This window comes from Mirounga leonina, unplaced genomic scaffold (assembly GCF_011800145.1).
Source record: "Mirounga leonina isolate KUSES-001 unplaced genomic scaffold, KU_Mleo_1.0 Mir_153, whole genome shotgun sequence".
NCBI classification, from domain to species: Eukaryota; Metazoa; Chordata; class Mammalia; order Carnivora; family Phocidae; genus Mirounga; species Mirounga leonina.
Window position 1 is genome coordinate 16855629 of NW_023270387.1, and position 11377 is coordinate 16867005.

The following is an 11377-nucleotide window of genomic DNA, read 5'->3' on the forward strand; positions in this document are numbered from 1 at the left end:
CCCTGGGATCATGACCTGAGCTGAAGACAGATGCTTAATGGCTGAGCCACCCAGGCACCCCACCCTTCATACCTTCTTTAATGTGGCTTCTCTATATTTAATTGTAGAGTCTGTTCTCCCAGCCTTCAGGTCATTTCTGTGTTATTTACACTAATGTGAGAGTTAAGTAGTTGTATCCATGGAACGAGGTGACCTTAGGGTCCTCCTACACTGCCATCTTCCCAGCAATCTTTTTCTCCAGATTTAAGTGAACTTTTTTCTCTTAAGCTAACTTACAGCAATTTGATAAAATATACCCTTGAACAAATTGAAACATTGATCTTTTCTCCCTAACTGAACCCTTGAGAATTCAGTCTCTCGGTTTTCTTAGATTTTTATGGCAATATTTATTTGCATAAGTTCAATAAGAGTATGTTTTCCTTAGGACACAACTGGAAATATGGCTTTGACTGGAATTTAATATTTGCAAGAGACATACATAGATTCATTTATGACCAGACAGCTTTAAAAAAAAAAAACTAAGATTGACTTTATGGAGCAAGTGAAGCCCCTTGGAAATCTCAGCCTGATACTTTCATTACAGAGTTCCCAGCAGCCTTACCAGGTGAGTAAAGAAGGTCCCTTCCTGGCAGTTGCAGAAACCTCAAAGAGATGAATTTACTCAAATCCATAGGTATTGTAGGCAAAGTCTGATGTCAAGTATTTAGCTTGGTTTCAGGCCATGAGATGCTGTTAGAAGTTCAGTCTAGAGGTACCTTATGAAAAGTTCCAGAAAAGCGGGGTTTAAAAAAGGAGCCGGACCTCTCTGTGTCTGATGAGGAATCCCATTCTCAGCATAAAGGCAATCTCGGGGGAGGAGTCGGAGGCAGACCAGATCTCAGATCCACCTAACCCAACAGTATTCCTGCTACACTTACATAAATATTCAGGCCAAGTTTGTTTTTAAACTAATTTTGCACACAAACCAGTGTTAATTTACTCTTTCATTTTTAAAAATGCAGGTGATTACATCTTTGTAGGTATTAGATTTTAATGCTATCCATTATAAACTGGACTGGATCCTGATTTCTTCTAGTATCCTCAAATGTCTGGCTATAACTTTCCAAACTAATATTTTTATTTTTCTTTCAACTTGCTGACTTGGAATAACTTGAGAATTAAAACTGCCCTTTTTCCTGAAGGCCTGTGAACGAAGTATAAATGACTTGATGTAAACTTCAGAGAAATCACAACAGCAGCTCATGTATAAACCATAGAAATGCCTCCTGCTTTACTGCCTCCTAAAGTGAGTTTGACTATTGTCAGGATGACCAAGAGACTAATTATTGTCAGGATGACCAAGAGACCAATTCAGTGAAACTACCAGCTCAATTTTTAAAGAAAATTACATCTTTATTTTTAATCTAAATGTAACAAAGTATTCAAGTGTACAATACAATGATTCAAAAATTCTATACATTACTCAGTGCTCAGTAAGTGTACTTTTAACCCCCATCACCTATTTCACCCATATCCCCACCCACATCCCTTCTGATAACCATCAGTTCTCTATAGTTCAATGTTTTTTGGTTTCTCTTATTTCTGAAATTCCATTTATGAGTGAAATCCTATGATAGGCCTTTCTCTGACTTATTTCACTCAGATGGATCTAGAGGATATAATTATATTTCTATGTTGCAAATGTCAAAATTTCTTTTTTATGGCAGAGTAATATTCCATTCTGTATTTATACCACATCTTTATCTATGGAAGGACATTTGGGCTGCTTCCACATCTTGGCTATCATAAATAATGCTGCAATAAACCTAGGGATGCTTGTATCTTTTTGATTTAGTGTTTTTGTTTTCTGTGGGTAAATACCCAGTAGTGCGATTACTGGATCTTAGGATATTCTATTTTTAACTCTTTGAGGAACCCCCCATACTGTGTTCCAGACTGGCTGGACCAGTTTGCATTTCCACCACCAGTGCAAGAGGGTTCCTTTTTCTCCACATCCTTGCCATCACCTGTTGTTTCTTGTGTTGTTGACTTTAGCCATTCTGACAGGTGGGAGGTGACAGCTCATTGTACTTTTAATCGCATTTCCCTGATGATGAGTGATGAGCATCTTTTCATGTGCCTGTGGGCCATCTGTCTGCCTTCTTTGGAGAAATGTCTGTTCATGTCTTCTGCCCATTTTTTAATTGGATTAGTTGTTGTTTGGGTGTTAAGTTGTATTAACTCTTTATATTTCTTGGGTACTAACCCTTTGTGGGATATGTCATTTGCAAATCTCTCCTCCCACTTAGTAGGTTGCCTTTTAGTTGATTGTTTCCTTCACTGTGCAGAAGCTTTTTATTTTGATGTAGTTGCAACAGATTATTTTTGCTTTTGTTTCCCTTGCCTCAGAAGACCTGTAGAAAAATATTATGGCCACTGGCAGAGAAACTGCTGCATGTATTCTCTTCTAGGATTTTTAGGCTTCAGGTCTCACATTTAGATCCCTAATCCATTTTGAGTTTTTGTGTATGGTATAAGAAAGTGGTCTAGTTTCATTCTTTTGTATGTAGCTGTCCAGTTTTCCCAACAACATTTGTTGAAGAGAACTGTCCCATTGCATATTCTTGCCTCCTTTGTTGTATAATTTCAGATCTCACACAGGTCCGCAATCCATTTTGAGGTTTTGTGTGTGTGTGTGTGTGTGTGTGTGTGTGTGTGTGTGTGTGTGTGTGGTGTATAAGATCCAGTTTCATTCCTTTGCATGTAGCTGTCCAGGTTTCCCAGCACCATTTGTTGAAGAGGCTTTTTCTCATTGTATATTCTTGCCTCCTTTGTTGTAGATTAATTAACCATGTAATTGTGGGTTTATTTTTGGGCTCTCTATTCTATTCCATTGATCTATGGGTCTATTTTTGTGTTAGTACCATACTGTTTTTGATTACTATAGTTTTGTAGTATATCTTGAAATCTGGAATTGTGATACCTCCAGTTTTTTTCAAGATTGCTTTGGCTATTCAGGATCTTTTGTGGTTCCATGCAAATTTTAGGATTGTTCTAGTTCTGTGAAAAATGCTGTTGGTATTTTGCTAGGGATTGCATTGTATCTGTAGATTGCTATGGGTAGCATGGACAAGTTAACTTTTACTCTCCCCACCCCCACACGTTTATGTATATGATGTCATACTTTACATTCTTTTGTGAGTCCCTTTATTTACTATTTTATAGATCTAATTGATTTTACTGCTTTTGTGCTTTAATCTCTATACTGGTTTTATACACTGGTTAATCTACTTTATGTTTTCATGTGCCTGAGAAATTGTTTCCTTCCCTAATTTTCTTATACCTGATTATGGCCTTTCATTCCCACTCAAAGAATTCCCTTTAGTGTTTCTTGTTGGGCTGGTTTAGTGGCCATGCACTCCTTTTGCTTTTATTTGTCTGAAAAACTCTATTTCTCCTTGTATTCTGAATGATAGTCTTGCTGGATAGAGTATTCTTGGCTGCAGGTTTTTCTTTCAGCACTTTGAACATACCATCCCACTCCCCTCTGGACTGCAAAGCTGCTGCTGAAAAATCTGCTCACAGCTTTCTGGAGGTTCCCTTGTATGTATGTAATTGTTTTTTCTCTTGCTGCTTTTAAATTTCTCACTACTTTTTGCCATTTTAATTATGTGTGTTGGTGTGGACCTCCTTGATTTTTTTTTTTTTTTTTTTCTTTTTGGTGGCTCTCTGTGCCTCCTGGACCTAGATTTTGGAAAGTTTTAGATACTTCCCCAGATTAAGTATCTGAAAACTTTCCTAATCAAAATTTCTGCCCCCTTTTCTCTCTTCTCCTTCTGGGATCCCTAGAATGTGAATGTTATTACACATGATGTTGCTGAGTTCTCTTAACCTATTTTTTGTTTTTTTTCCTGTTCAGCTTGGTTCCTCTCCATTACGGTCTTCTAGCTTCTTGTCTGTTTTTCTGCTTCCTCTAGTCTACTTATTCACTCTAGTGTATTTTTAGTTTCAGAACTCTTCGCCCCCTGCTGAGCAAGAAGCCCGACGTGGGGCTCGATCCCAGGACCCTGGGATCATGACCTGAGCCGAAGGCAGACGCTTAACTGACTGAGCCACCCAGGCACTCCTCTTTTTTATATATTCTATTTTTGTTGAAGGTCACATGGAGATCTTTCAAGCTTAAGTCCAGTGAGTATCTTTATGACAATTACATTAAATTGTCTTTTTTGTCTTGTTTCATTTGGGGCATAATTCCTAATTCTGCTTCTATGTATTAAAGTAAGCTCTGTCTCCTGATCTTGAAAGTAGTGGCCTTATGAAGAGATCCTGAAATGCCCCGTAGTGCAGTCCCCTCCTCACTAGAACCTGATGTTCCAGGGGTGTCTCCTATGTGTGTTGCATGCACCCTACTGTTGTGCTTGAGCCACATTTGCCTTTAGGCCAGTTGTTGTCATCAGGGTTTGGTCCCTGTGCTGTTAAGGTGCCAGTCTGGGGCCACTCTGGGCTTGAGTTAGGTCAGACCAGATGCTTGCCTTCAGCCCACTTGCTGGAACTGTGGCTGCGCTGAACTACAGGGTTCTCTCCCTCTGTTGTCCCCAAGAGGCTTTCATTGGTGGGCAAGGTCAGGAGTCAGAGCAGATGTCTGTCCCCAGTCTTCTATGGTGGCTGCAGTGACCCTGAACTACTGGGTTCTCTTTGTGCTGCCCCCACCCTATGAGGTTTCTGTTGGTGGGGGGGGGGGCAGGCAGTCTGACGTCTGCCTGCCGCCCCTTGCTGGGGCTGCCATTGAACTGCTGTGTGTGTGTGTGGGTATCTCCTCCTCTCCCCAGGGCAAGAGTCACGTCGGGGTGGCGCTGACCCCTGTTGAGGCTGTTTGTGCAATGAGGCCCTTGTGGTATCGCTTTGGAGGGAGGCCTTTGGAGTGAGGCAGGTTGGATGGGACAGTCTTCAGGAGAACTCAGGAGCAAGGCATGCTGTTAGCAAAAGCTAGGTGGCGAGCGTTCCACACTGGTTCCCGCTGGCGTCTGTGTATCTAGGCTGGGGGCAGGGGGCAGGGGAGAGAAGAGACACCATCAGCTCTTTGCTCTTGAGATGTCTCCTAAAGATCCCTGCCCCTTCACCACCAGTTCTGAGATGAGTGAATACAACTCCTTCCCCATAGACCCTCGTCTCTTTTCAAACTGCTGCTTCTATGCTGTATCTGGGGGTGGTAGTTTGTTATGCTGTTCTCTTTAAGGGTGGGGACTTCATTTCCTATTGCTTTCCAGCCCTGAGTTGGACCCACTGATTTTTAAGGTTCCCGATGTTAAGCCCCACTTATTAAGCACCCACAAAGTTAAGCCCCTCTGGTTTTTAAAGCCAAACGAGGACTTGTCTTCCCATGTAGATACCCCTCTGTCTGGGGTGCCTGGTTGTGGGTCTGTTCCTCTCCTTGCTTGTGGTGTCCCTCCCATTGGCGGTTAGCCTTGCAGATTAGTTTGGTTGCTGACGGTACCTCCGCCCTTCCTACCGTTTTCAGTGTGGCCGCTATGATTTTCTGGGTTATGCTGATGTGGCAGTTACCTCGGTATATCTGCACCAGCTCAACTTTTGTGTCTAAAAATTCATGGAAGTTTCAAAGAAGGTAACTGTAGGGGCCCAGGGCAGGCTGCCCCAAAATGAACCACTTTGGCATAAATGTTATTCCGAGCTGAAGGCAATCAAGACCCTATGAGATCAGGAGAAATTTTTGCTCCTCCCTTAACTACATGTAAGAGTCTAAATTGGTAGTCTTCCCCAGAACAAGAGTTACTGGCAGAGATTAATTTTATCCGAGTGAGCCATCTGTATGGCAGGGTAAACATCTAATTACCAAACAATTCTCTCATCACCCTGTGAAGTACAATCCTTTCCCCCGAAATCCCAGACCCCCTACCCTTTTCTCCTTAGTTCAAATGACCTGTTCACCCCATTTTGCCTGTCTCTGGGCTTTCCATGTCTGGGTAGGTTCCCCCATATGGACACTATTAAATTTTTTTTTTTTTTTCCTGTTAATCTGTCTCATGTCCATTTTGATTCTTAGTCCACCCTGGAACCCTGAAGGGGACAGGACTTCTTGTTCCCTAACAGTTTCTATCAAGAGTGTCTTGGCCATTCTTTGGCATTTGCTGTTCCATAACAGGTGTGGCATTCATACAAACAAAACTTAGGTTTGTTGTGGTGTTTTGGGAAATTTCTGTTGGGTTTTTGATTGGACTTGCACTGAATCCAAAGATCCATTTGAAAACTGCTATCTTTATGAGATTTCCTAGCCAGGAACATAGTATGTTCTATTTAGGTTTTAAATCTTTCCAAATAATGTACTTTTCGTTCCCCTCCTGAGGTTCTTACCTTCAAAAAAAAAAATTCCTAATTTTTTTAATGTAAGCAGTATTTGTTTCTAAATAGATCTTTTTTTTTAATTTTTAAATACTTTATTAAAATCAAAAGCCTATTATATGTTAGCATATATAGTAGGGGTTTTTTTTATTCTTATGTTAATCCCCATACATTACATCATTAGTTCTAGATGAAGTGTTCCATGATTCATTGTTTGTGCATAACACCCAGTGCTCCATGCAGAATGTGCCCTCCTCAATACCCACCACCAGGCTAACCCATCCTCCCACACCCCTCCCCTCTAGAGCCCTGTTTGTTTTTCAGAGTCCATCGTCTCTCACGGTTCGTCTACCCCTCCGATAAATAGATCTTCTAACTGGTGCTATGTTGAAATACGATTGCCTTTTGTCTATTAAAATTTTTTTCATTCCAGTCCTTTTTTCTTATTTTACTGTTAGGTAGGATATCAAGGACACTCTTAATAGGAGTGATGGCAGGTGCTTTTGTCTTGTTGCTGATACAAATGAAAACTTTGTCTCCATTGTGAATATTCTTTATTAGTTTATGGAAGGTCCCTTATTTTTACTATGTTTTACATCTGGATGTTGAATTTTCTCAAATGCTTTCCCATCTATAGAATTCTATATGGGTTTTCTCCTTATTGTGCATTTCCTAGTATTATGCCAATTTTGCATTCCTTGGATACATAAAACTTGCTTGTGAAATATTAATCTTTTTGAACACTATTGCTAAGTTTATAACGGCCTATACGTTTTCTTACACTGTCCTCACTGGAATTGTATACCAAAATTATGCTATCTTCATGAATTCCAGAATAGTTCCTATTTTAAAAAATTCTCTGCAATTATTTTTAGAAGATTAGAAATTTTCCTTTGTTTTATAGACTCTATAATTTTTAACTATCGTTTCAATTCCCTTAATAGTTTTTACTATTTTGGTTCTCTATTTTTACTTTTAATAGAACTGACTTCTAGCAGTTACTTTTCTAGAGATTTTTCCATCATATTTAAATTTTAAATATTGCCATTAGGGGTGCCTGGATGGCTCTGTTGTTAAGCATCTGCCTTCAGCTCATGATCCCAGGGTCCTGGGATGGAGCCCCGCATCGGGCTCCCTGCTCAGTGGGGAGCCTGCTTCTTCCTCTCCCTGTCACTCCCCCTGCTTGTGCTCTCTCTCAAATAAATATTGGCATTAAGTGGATTATCTTTTTAAATGTCTGCATCTGCAGCAATCTTTTCATTCCTGAGGTTTATTAGACTACTTTTTTAAATCCATCTTGGCAGTTTTGTCAATTGTTTCAAATAATCAACATTTTGTAAAGCTTTTCTAATTGTATTTGTGTTCTATTTTATTAGCTTTGGCTTGTTCTTATTACATTCTTTGTTATTTTTCCTAACTCCTCAAAGTGTAGGCTTAGCTAATGCTTTGTTTTTTTCTAACATAAGTTTTTAAGAACCGCTTTAGCTTGATCCTAAGTTTTTTTCATTAAATACTCCATGGCTCTAAAACTTAATGGTACAGGTATTTTCATATTAAAGATGCTTAATTTTAATCTAATTATTGTGTTGTGCTTAGGCTTATAAATTCCACTTAAATTAGTGTAAATTGCCTAAGTTACAATGTGATAAAAAGTAGCAAATGAAGGAAAGTACCACTGTTAAACCTTCCACACTCAAATTCCCTTTCTTTCCTCAAAACACTCAGGTTCAGTATGTCACAGGTAGGTGTTGACTTACTCTCAACTGATTGGTATCAGTGTTAACTTTCACTATTAGTAAAGTTTAACAGGTTCTGCCCACCCCCAGTGAATCTGGGGACCACTCATTTGTAGCAGTAATTCTCATCCATGGATAATAAGACATCATCCCCCAATGCATTTTGTCATTTTGGGGAAGGGGCACTGTTTATAGAATAAAAGCATATTTAAGATGACTTTTGTTTTCCAAATGTATAATTTTATCTTTTTCTTTTATAATATAGACTATACAAAAGACTGACCTCTTGACTGGTAGAAATTTGCAAAGGATGTAATGTGCATTCCTCTTGGGAATCATTGCAATCTGAGAGGGGTAAGACTTTTATATTGTGAGGCCTTGGAATTAAAAACATTGATCTATTACACAGTAAAGATACACAGTCTGGTCATTCTGTGGTAAGGTGCTTTCCCTCCACAGAGTAGATATTGTATGGTAGACACCTGGAGGTCAGCTAGGCTCAGTTGCATTGCCAAGCAGAAAGGGAATCATCACTTTTCATGCAATATTCTCAGTACACACGAGCTATTAGAATTCCCTTCTCCACAGTTCCCAAATCCTTCACCCTCCATTCTTTTTTCCACCTAAATTAAAAATCAGGAAAAGGTAGGAGAAAGCCCAGGATACAATGCAACACCAAGGGCCATGAGGCACTGGTCAGGAAATGGCTTTTATTTTTCAAAATGGATGCTACATAAAACAAATTATTGGTGTTAGCAAATGTTTGAGGTGGGGAAAAATCCTCTTACATAAATATACTTAAGTATCTTCATATGGTGTTTTTTAAGTTGTATAAGCTCTCACTTTTCTAATTCAGTTCCCACCATCAGAAAGGATGCTTGAATGATTCATTCCAGAAAATGGTCTCATGCATTTTAATCACTTATCATTTCAGAAGAAACATGTGAATAAGTTGTTTACCAGCAAATATTGTAACCTACATGATAGACTGTCATTCTAATTACACTTTAAAAGGAACAGAAATGAAAACCATTCACAGGAACTTCTATTACCGTTCTTGCTGCTCAAGCATGGAAAACAAGAATTCCCCTTTCAACATCTGCTTATACAAAGGGTCATGCTTCACCAGAAACTTGTCTTAGTTCTTGAATAGTAAATACAAAAAGACAGAACTGAATTTTAGACTCCATGCTTGTGGTTAACTTTCATATTTCAAAATAATCTAAAACCTACCAAATATTTGATTGTCTTCTAGGCAAGAGTGTGGTGAGTAGGTGTCATCTTCTTGAAGTCTTTGGAGCCCAAAGTGCTGAAATTATATATACAGAACCATGAATTCCGGGACACAAGAGAAAGGCATTACTGAGAATGGTCCTGCCCTACAGCCCAAGTTCATCTCTGCAATTGATCACAAAGAGGCACCACTACAGATGGGCAGTTAACTGTTCTGATGATTACAAATTATCACAGTGCATGACTTCCAAATTTGGGAGATGTTTGTCAAAATATGAATGTGCCCTTGAGAGTGTTTCCCACATAAGAGCATCATTTATCAAGCATGTCATGGCAGCAAAAGGCTCAGAACTAACCACTGCTTTAGAGGGTAGACATTGCATTTCAGTGCTTATTATCTACCAGCCCGATAAAAAGGTGTACTGGGTCACACCATTAAGATTAAATGCCTGATAGTTTAGAATCTTAAAGAGACACTGTATGAGAGATTTTGTTCTAACTTGTGATTTGTTGGAAAAAAGAAAGCCCTTTTACTTTTTCAAGCGCTTAGGGAGGTTGAATTTTCCAGAGTAAAATATTCCTCCATGTTTAACATAGCCAGAGACCACCTTAATTCCTAATAACATTCCCAATTTATTAATAAATCTTGAGGAATATGGATATTTCCACTTCATTTAATACATAACCCTCCCTCCAAGCTGATATTTACATGTACCTCCTAACCAGGTAGAGCACTTACAGAATCAGGATGTAAAATTCATCCTTCCCTCATTGCCTTGTTCCCAACATCTCTTTCCACAATAAAACATTTGACTATTACGGGGCACCTGGGTGGCTCAGTCATTAAGCGTCTGCCTTCAGCTCAGGTCATGGTCCCAGGGTCCTGGAACCGAGCCCCGCATCGGGCTCCCTGATCGGCAGGAAGCCTGCTTCTCCCACTCCCCCTGCTTGTGTTCCCTCTCTCGCTGTGTCTCTGTCAAATAAACAAAAATTTGACTATTAGAAGACTACATCACTGTTCTTTTCAGTATAAATAGACCTCTTATTTAAAACCTATTGGACAATATATTTTCAGTTTTAAAAAATAAACTTAAGATGACACAGGTGATATTACTAAAAACGGCAGTCAGGACATCTAAAAGTTCTCTCTAAAAGCCATGAGAACACTGGCAGAAACTGCCAAGCAATCGGGAAACATTTCAAGAAAAAATGGCCAAATCTTGGCAAGAACAGTAAGCCTTGTGGCATTTTAACTTGCCCTATTCCCATTCCACCACCACCCCCTCCTCCAACTCTATGGTGCCCATGAAAACCAGGAGCCCACAATCACAGCTAAAGCCAGCAGCCTGGCAATTACTAGAGATGCAGAAAGGAGCTGTTTGTTCAAAACACAATAGGATAACCAAAAATCAGGGGGATAAAAGAAAAATGAATAAGATATCTATTGACAGTCTCTGAAATGCTGTGACCTGTTCCTAGGACTCTAGAAGGCAATATGGATGCATAAAGTTGTGTGAAGGCCAGCACCATGCACATGCTCAGCAAAGAGCTGGGAGAGTCCTAGGACCTCACTTCTGGGTACCCTTGAGGCTCCACTCAAGCAGAAAGTAAAAGCTAAAACAGAGTTGTAAACAGCTTGGCAGGATGTTGAAGACCTGCCCCCATACAGAGCCCTTCTGCAAAGACTGGAAGACAATGGTTCTAGGCATCTAAGGAAATCTGTGTCCAATTATTGGCTCACCACTAAGCTAATCAGAGAATTCAGCCACACAAAGATTAGACTACATAATTCAGAAAAACCCTAGATATATAGCAAACCCCAAGAGTGAGGAGAATCTGTTTTCCAGAATGGCTACATTATGTTATTTTAAATGCCATTTTTTCTGTAAATGGACTAAATGGCTCCAATCAAAAGACATAGGATGATGGAATGGATAAAAAAGCAAGACCCATCTATAATTTCAGACCTAAAGACACATGCAGATTACAAGTGAAGGGATGTAAAGCACTTATCATGCAAATGGAAGTGAGAAGAAAGCCAGCATAGAAATAGATCAGACAAAAAAAAAAAA

General features: G+C 39.5%; 1 long non-coding RNA gene across 1 annotated transcript; it reads right to left on the reverse strand.

Moving 5' to 3' along the window:
- Positions 1 to 3653: 3653 nt before the first annotated feature.
- LOC118013328 lies at positions 3654 to 9409 on the reverse strand. The gene is made up of 2 exons (XR_004679991.1): positions 9306 to 9409; positions 3654 to 5016 (listed from the first exon to the last, which is right to left on the reverse strand). It is a non-coding gene; the product is annotated as an uncharacterized LOC118013328 (long non-coding RNA).
- Positions 9410 to 11377: the final 1968 nt, after the last annotated feature.